This window comes from Meleagris gallopavo, chromosome 10 (assembly GCF_000146605.3).
Source record: "Meleagris gallopavo isolate NT-WF06-2002-E0010 breed Aviagen turkey brand Nicholas breeding stock chromosome 10, Turkey_5.1, whole genome shotgun sequence".
Lineage (NCBI taxonomy): Eukaryota > Metazoa > Chordata > Aves > Galliformes > Phasianidae > Meleagris > Meleagris gallopavo.
The window spans coordinates 7,438,930-7,446,394 of NC_015020.2; the positions used below are offsets into that span (position 1 = coordinate 7,438,930).

Below are 7,465 nucleotides of genomic sequence, written 5' to 3' on the forward strand. Positions count from 1 at the left end.
AGCTGCTGCAGCCCGGCCGGGGCAGCTCCGCAGCGAACCGGGGCTCCTGCGGGGTGCGGCCCGCTAGGGCACGGCTTTCTGCTGACGTTCAACGTGCTGAATGCGGGGTTTTCAAAAACAGCCTGCAGACGTTGACGTTTAAACTCTGAATTCTGTTTCTTCCTGTTGGAATTCAAACAGTGGCTGGGTCTTTTCAGCAGTTCATATCTAAGTTCTTAACTCCTTATGCATCGGCTCCAGTTCCAATACGAGGAACGAATACTCATAAGCTTGCAGTGAAGAAGAAAACGTATATCTGTGTTTACATGCAGTAACGGTGCTGTGATATGATCCCAGCAGCACTCATACTGCAAATCCTGCATAAGGAACAGTTCAGTGCCAGCACCTGGACTCCAGGGAGCAGCCACACACCCATCCCTGGAGTTATCCAGAGCAAGCCATGAGCAGCACCTACCGGCACCTCCACTTCCTCTTCACAGAACATCGCTTAACAACACCCACCATCTGTATCTTCCTACAGCCACACAAGTGTTCTCACAAAGAAGGAACACGCAAGACTGTGCCGTATGGTGCTGAGCACGTGAAATCTACAGAATGTTCTTTGATATATCTGCTACTCATTCAGAAAAAAATACTGTTAAAACATTTCTATAGGAATACACCCCAAATGACTGCAAACATCACAAGTGACATGCACAGCTAAGCAAAACCAAAGTGTAGCACAATCCCAGAAGGAAATAAGCAAGGACTGAAAAAGGAAGTGAAAAAAGTACTCTTGCTTTTACAGTTTTACAGTACCCAGAACTTAATTAGTAAACACACTCTTCCAGTTCAAAATTAAGGGCATTTTTACTTGACTCTTTCAGCTTCTATTCTTCACAAAAACTTCCCAAAACACTCATATGTCCTGTAATTACTACAAAGACACCTTTTGGAAGATCCCTACTTGTATGGCCCTACTGTGGGAACTCTGTTTCTGAACAGCACTTACACCACGTGCTGTAATTCAACATTGCTTCATCAATAGAGATGTACAACCTGATAAACACTAAGGTAGTTCTCTATATCCTACATTCCTCAGCACTCTTAAACAAACTTGATATACTTCTAGTACCTAGAAAGAGCAGATAATACTCTTTACTGGATCTGACTATTACCAAGCTAAGTTAAAGTAGTCTTTTCTTAAACAAACATACCAGAGTTTCTTAGTTTTGAAAAAATACTTCAGGTTCATAAAAAAAAAAAAACTCTTACAGTTACTCAAAAGAAATATTAGCTATAATAAGAGCTTTTAAGATCTTAAAACATCAATACTTAAAAAAAAAAACAAAAAACTAAAAACCACAAAGCTAGGTACCAGGCAGATAGCCTACAGACTGCTTACAAAAATTACAAACAGAACTAATATATCTTACCTTAAAAAAAAAATAGAAAATTGCTAAATTACCTGTCCAAGAGATAAGCAAAAAGCAACAAACAACCTTCACAAGCCATTTCAACATCCAAAACTAACATGCAGACCCTTATATAGTTGAAAACTCCCAGAAAGCTGTGTGAGTTAATAGGTGGGGTGAGGGCCCTAAGCAGCCCCACCTGGGGGCCTCACCTACACCGCACCAGAACCTATATAAGCACAGCCCCAAGGTAACTGGATTTGTGCTTTTTGTTGTTGGGTAGAAGGTATTTTTGCTTGTTTGTTTGTCTGGTTGTTTGTTTTCTGTTGTTGAGTAGTTTAATTTCTTTGTGATATTGGGTTTCAGCTGGAATTGGAGTTACAGCTCTATCATAAAATTGTTTTGTTAGAAATACAATTGCTAAGTCATGTTTACATATGGCTTTTGTCATTAGGCTGTTTTTGTGTGGTTTAAGTTTTGACTTTTTGTTGTAGGTCCTATTTTCTCTGCTTATGTGTAGTATATGTACTTGCCTTACTAATTTTCTTGTTTAGGTACTATAGTATGTGTACTTCCCTTATTAACTGTATTCCTCTATTCAGTTCTTTTTTTATAAGGGAAGTTTTTGCTCTTACTGTTCTCTTTTAACCTGAGCTGTTTAGTATTAAAATGAGGAAATACTTCTGCAATTATCTCACAGACTTTGGTTCAGGTATAACCTTTACTTTTAAGCTTTACTTTTTACATTCAACTGTTGTATATTCATATTCTTAAAGTAAAGAATTGCAGTCTTCGTTGATTAAAGTTTATGATGAAAATCAAAGGCATGATTTTCTGTTTTTATAGACTCTTTAATCAAAATGTACTCAAAATAATGAAGAATTTCCTTGAAAAAGGGTAAATACTGAGTTATCACTCATTGAGTCAAAATCCTGTATTATCACTTTCATAAGGTTTCTGCAAGTTTAAAGTACAGAATTTCATTGTAGGAGGACCTAATACACTTCAAATAAAAGGGATTTCTTATTAAATAAATATAAAACAAAGTTTTGAGGAAATCAGTATCTTCAAACATCATAGTTACATTCAGATAGAACAGGTAACTCAAAAGTAGTCTTTTTTTTCTGAAGAATGTAAGACTTGAGTCATGAAATACTAAGAATGAAAAGAAATCTATTTTTTGGACAGGCAACTGTTTGTAGGCAAAATCAATGTCTTGAGGCTTTTAAAATACTGTACAGCATTTGTGTGTATCTTTAGAGATGGGGTGTTACTTAAGTAACCTGTGTTTCTCTGGTATCCTTTCTGTAGTGCTACTTCCCTGCTGGGCACTCTTATTCTTGCCTTGCAGCTTTTTTTCCCCTGAGAATAACAGTATTTGGAACTGGTGGAATTATTTTTCCTTTGTTTTGGCTTTAGCATGTTTTCTGGTCTTGAACTGGTATGATATTTAGGCTATAACCTGCACCCAGATCAGCGCTTTCAACAGTGGCAGTTGTAAGCACTGTAACTCTGTTGTCAAAGAAATGAAATTGGATGTTTGAAACTAAATTAAACTGAAAAATGACCTCAGTGGAAACAAGTATGATGTGGTTAAGTAAGCTCTGTTGTATTACTTGTACTGCTTAAAATAAAGTCCTAGTCCTCCTAAAGTATTGCTTGTAAAGTCTCAGTCCTCCAAAAATGCTTGAATGTATTCAGTATTAACCCACACAGGCAGACTCTGATTTATCAGTTGGATGGTCACTCCGTTGTGTGTGTGTGTGTGTTTGAAGCTGCGTGATAAATAAAGCTCAGGTAACAGCCCCTGTTCTACAAAGTGTTCTGTGTCCTTCAAGAGCCTGATCTGTGAAGGAAAGCTGTCTTTAGAGTCTTAATACAGCAGAAGCATACCCAAATTAGCCTCTGCTAACAAATCACAGTGTCCTGAATCACACAACACTTCTGTATTCTGGCACCAGTCTTAACAAAGGCATGGTACCTCTTGTCAGGATGAAACAATTTGGAACCACATGCTAGGAAAGGCAGTTTGGAGGAATCACAGGATCTGAATTTATCATTGCATTTTTGTAGAAGCTAGTAAGGGTCCAAAGTGTTGGCCTTGAAAAATTTTGTGCTGGTGGAGATTTAATTAACTTGGCTTGAAACTAGAGCACAGCCAGTATTCATTTTATCCCAAACCAAACAATCCTTCAGCTGTGACTTTTTTACTGTTTTGACATATTCTAATTTATCTTGTGTATATCCCGAGGATCATTCAGTCAGATGACATAAACTGGTTGCTTGTTCTTAATGGCCTTTTTTTGAACTGTGTTGCAGAATTGGGTATGATTTCATGAAAAACTATTTATCTTCACACTAGTCCACAGTATTAAGCCAGAAATGGCTTTTGGCTCCTGCAGTGGGTAATACACAGAATTCAAAGGTATTATCAAGTGTCTTGTTTTCTCTTTTTTCCAGTTATGGTATCTCAAGCAAACACTGAATCATGCAATTCAGCTGAGCTATCTTTTAGTCTATCAATAAAATATATTAAGTCTGTTTCTAGCCTCTTGGGCTTTATGATATTTATAGTACTTCCTCTAGATGGGTAGTATTGATGTGATTTAAACATTGATGTATTAGTATGAATTACTGTGTATTAATGCATACTAATTAAAAGCTCTTTTACTGAGTTAAACAGATGTATTTTTCATGTTCTGATACTATTCAGTGTTATATTAGTGGGGAAAAAAAATACAGTTATATTAGAGTTTTATTTCAATCCTGTTTTAGATATGATATTAGGTGAGGATGCTGCTTGACTCACAGATGACCTTTGTGGCTGTGCAGGAGGGTAAGTATTTCCAAACTCCTTTTTAATGAAGAACTTTGTAAATAATGCAGCTTCCAACCCTGTCATCTAAGACTATCTGTACAAGAAATAATGTTGATAATGCTACTTCCATAATAGCAGAAATGTAATCTCTGGTTCCCAGGTACGTAAATTAAGTAGAGGTCTGGAAATGCGTTCCTGGTTGTGGCTTTGGATGTTAAGCAGCATGTTGCTTAGGCCTGACTAGTTTGTGTTTTTCAGCAAGGACAATGGCTTCCTCTCAGGCGTAGTTAACAGATTATCTATTGATGTATGCAAAAATGTCTGAGATGTTGACCTACTTTTCTTCTTCCTATCAGCTACTCATACTGAAGTCACACTGCTTAAACTTGCTGCACACGCCTGTACTACTTCGTTTATGGGGAAACAAGGGCAAATGAAAAATGAATTTCTTGTTGCTTCACACCTTAAATAAACAGGTAGATGAATTAAATATAACCTGCATTTTCAGTCTGTAAATATGAGTACTATAAGCAGAGTTGTAGCTCTGTGTTGTGGCTGATTTTCCCACAAAACTTTTAACAGCATAATGTGTGATAGAGATTATAATTGTCCTGATACATTTATCATAGTCAAACCTGCTACAACTAGCTTTTCTTCCTTTTTCCCTCAGGCAGAGTAAGTGCATCTTTTCTTCTTCTCTTACTTTTGGGCTATTGACAGCTACAAGGCTATTAGGAAAAAAAGCCAGTGTCCCACTTAATTTATCTATTTGTTTTGATTGTTTCTTAATCATCCCTATCGGGTGTTACTGCACTTCAGTTGAATTATAACAGATAATTGTTCTATTAACTTGTGTGAATTTCAGCTAACAAATAATTTTTATTAGATGGTAAATATTTTGTTTGGGTACACATGCATCTAGCTGTATATGATTAAAAAGTATTGCCAAAATGCAGTATTTGTTATTATGCTGCTAGGAAAAAGCTGCCACTCATTGCCTGCAAATTCCTGAGAGTGCCCATGTATTGTCTTACTGATTTTGTGGAAGTGATTATCTGATGCTGAGCATATGAATGGCATGAGCTGACAACATTGAGTAAAATTGAGGCCAAGTAAAATGTGTTCCAGGTATTTGGTGTTAATTTTTGGATGTTTCTAGTGTATATATTGTGTTAATATTTAAGTACAGTGTTTGGTATGATACTCATAAAAGAAACTGTTTAAGACCTCTGATAATGGTTCTGCTGCATGTCAGAAATATATGCTAGTCAACTCGTGCAGCACTGCTTCATTCCCACTTCTGCTTATTTCTATGGATTGCATTCAGTCACTAGTATAGACAGTTTTTAATTGCATGATCTGTTTTGTGATAAAGGGTAATGTTGCACTCCCTGTTTTTTTCTTGAAGATGTAAGGATGATGGCAGGAGTTAAAAATGACAGATACAGAATTGAAGACTGTTAGAGTGTTATGATGTTGAGCTGCAGTGGCCTTAGCAACATTTATGTCTATTTTTCCAGAAAGAAGTGAAGAATGTTCAGGCTGTGCCTGTTGCAAGATGCAGGTTAGCTAAAATTAGCTGTATTGCCAAAGTAATGGGTAATTTGGACCTGTCTCATTTATCAGCTGCCTGGAGGAGGGAGGACAAGAGTGTGGAAGGAGTCACTTGTCTTGGGTGTGGGGCTGCCATTCAGAGATGATGAGGGAATGGGCTGAGAGGAACCCTATGATTTTGAGCAAGAACAAATTAGAAGTGCCACATGTAGGATGGAATAACCTCTGACAATGATGCAGGCTGGGGACCTGACCAGGGAGCAACTCTGTGGTCTTGCCAGAGAGCATACTGAGCATGGGCCCTGGAGTAAACGAGACCTGCTGCTCCCAAGGCGGTATGAAATGGATTGCAGCCAGCAGAAGGAGGGAAGTGATTGTTCCTCTCTGCTTAGTGCAAGTTAGGCTGTGATTAGAGAGTCCAGGCCAGTTCTGGGCTCCCTAGTATCTGAATGGCAGAAACTGGAAAGCTCAGCAGAGGGTCACCAGGCACGGGGGAGTCTGGAAAACTCTCTCCATGAGAGGCTGAGGAAAGTGAGCTTTCCTAACTGGTACAAGAAGAGCCTTTGTGAAGCATAGAAAGAAGCCTTCACCCCCCTCCTGAGCTCCCCAATTGGTTAATAGAGGTTATGAAGGAAGTGAAGTCAGGGTCCTTGTGGTGGAGCAGGATGGGAAGATATAAGACACCAAGTAGAAATTGAAACAAGAAAGGCTTAAACGGTATTGAAGGGGAAGCTCTCCTCCTGGTGAGGTCAGGTAGGGCATGCTGTCTGGGAGGTTGCACAGTCCCCATCTGTTGAGATTACAAGGCTGGACAAATGCTGAGCTGAATTCGCAGCTGACTGGAGCCCTGCAAGGTCCCTTCCCACCTGATTTATTCTGTTTTGATAAACTTATAGTGAAATCATATTGCCTTTAGAAATACAGGGTAATTCATTCAATCCTGTGTAACTCAATAAGTAAATCTATTGAGTGACAATGTACCAGATGAGCTTTATTGATTAATCCTTGAACAAGGCCACCAAGCTCCTGCTCTGAGGCTGGGACACTCCCTGTGGCTGCAGACTAACTGTGAATGCAGCAGGAAGGCAGGGTTTGGTGTGGCTGTGCTTGGCCTCACTGCAGCTCCCCGATGGACAGCAGGTGCTCAGGTGAACAGCCTGCTTCTGTTAGCTGTCCTTTGGTTCCTACACCAGCTGTGCCCTGCGAGTGCGTGCTTTGCCTCCTGGCATTTGCACCATGATTTATGTATGAACCAATTGTTTCCCCTTGTCTGTTCTACTCGGCTGACCCACGCAAGCTGTTTGGAGGACATCCCTTGTGTGTTATCCCAGTGGCTGCTCGTGTGGTTTCAGTGCTGTGTGGTGACTGCGGTGATCCCAATATAGCCCTGTTAAGATTCAGAGTATCACTGGTATGGGAACTATTTAAGGTGGTAGTGCTCGCTAAGTGCATGCCACCTACATATAGGGTGTGTCAGCAGCAGGGCATCACAGCCGATGTGTGATAAAATAGACACATTTCTGAGTTGTATGGGGGCCTTGCGCACGGAGGTCTGCTTCCATTCGGCGCTGGTGATGCTTATCTACTGTAGATTGACACATCAGCGCTACCGGAGCGCTTCTCCGAGCCTCACCGCGCTCCTCCAGAAAGCGCAGAGGAGCGGTGCTATCTGCGCGGAGCCGAGCGCCGTGCCCGCACG

At 39.9% G+C, this 7,465-nt stretch overlaps 1 long non-coding RNA gene across 1 annotated transcript; it reads left to right on the forward strand.

Annotated features, from left to right (window-relative positions):
* Positions 1 to 6: 6 nt before the first annotated feature.
* On the forward strand, positions 7 to 5,407 carry LOC109369216. The gene is made up of 3 exons (XR_002117952.2): positions 7 to 3,819; positions 4,170 to 4,230; positions 4,569 to 5,407. It is a non-coding gene; the product is annotated as an uncharacterized LOC109369216 (long non-coding RNA).
* Positions 5,408 to 7,465: the final 2,058 nt, after the last annotated feature.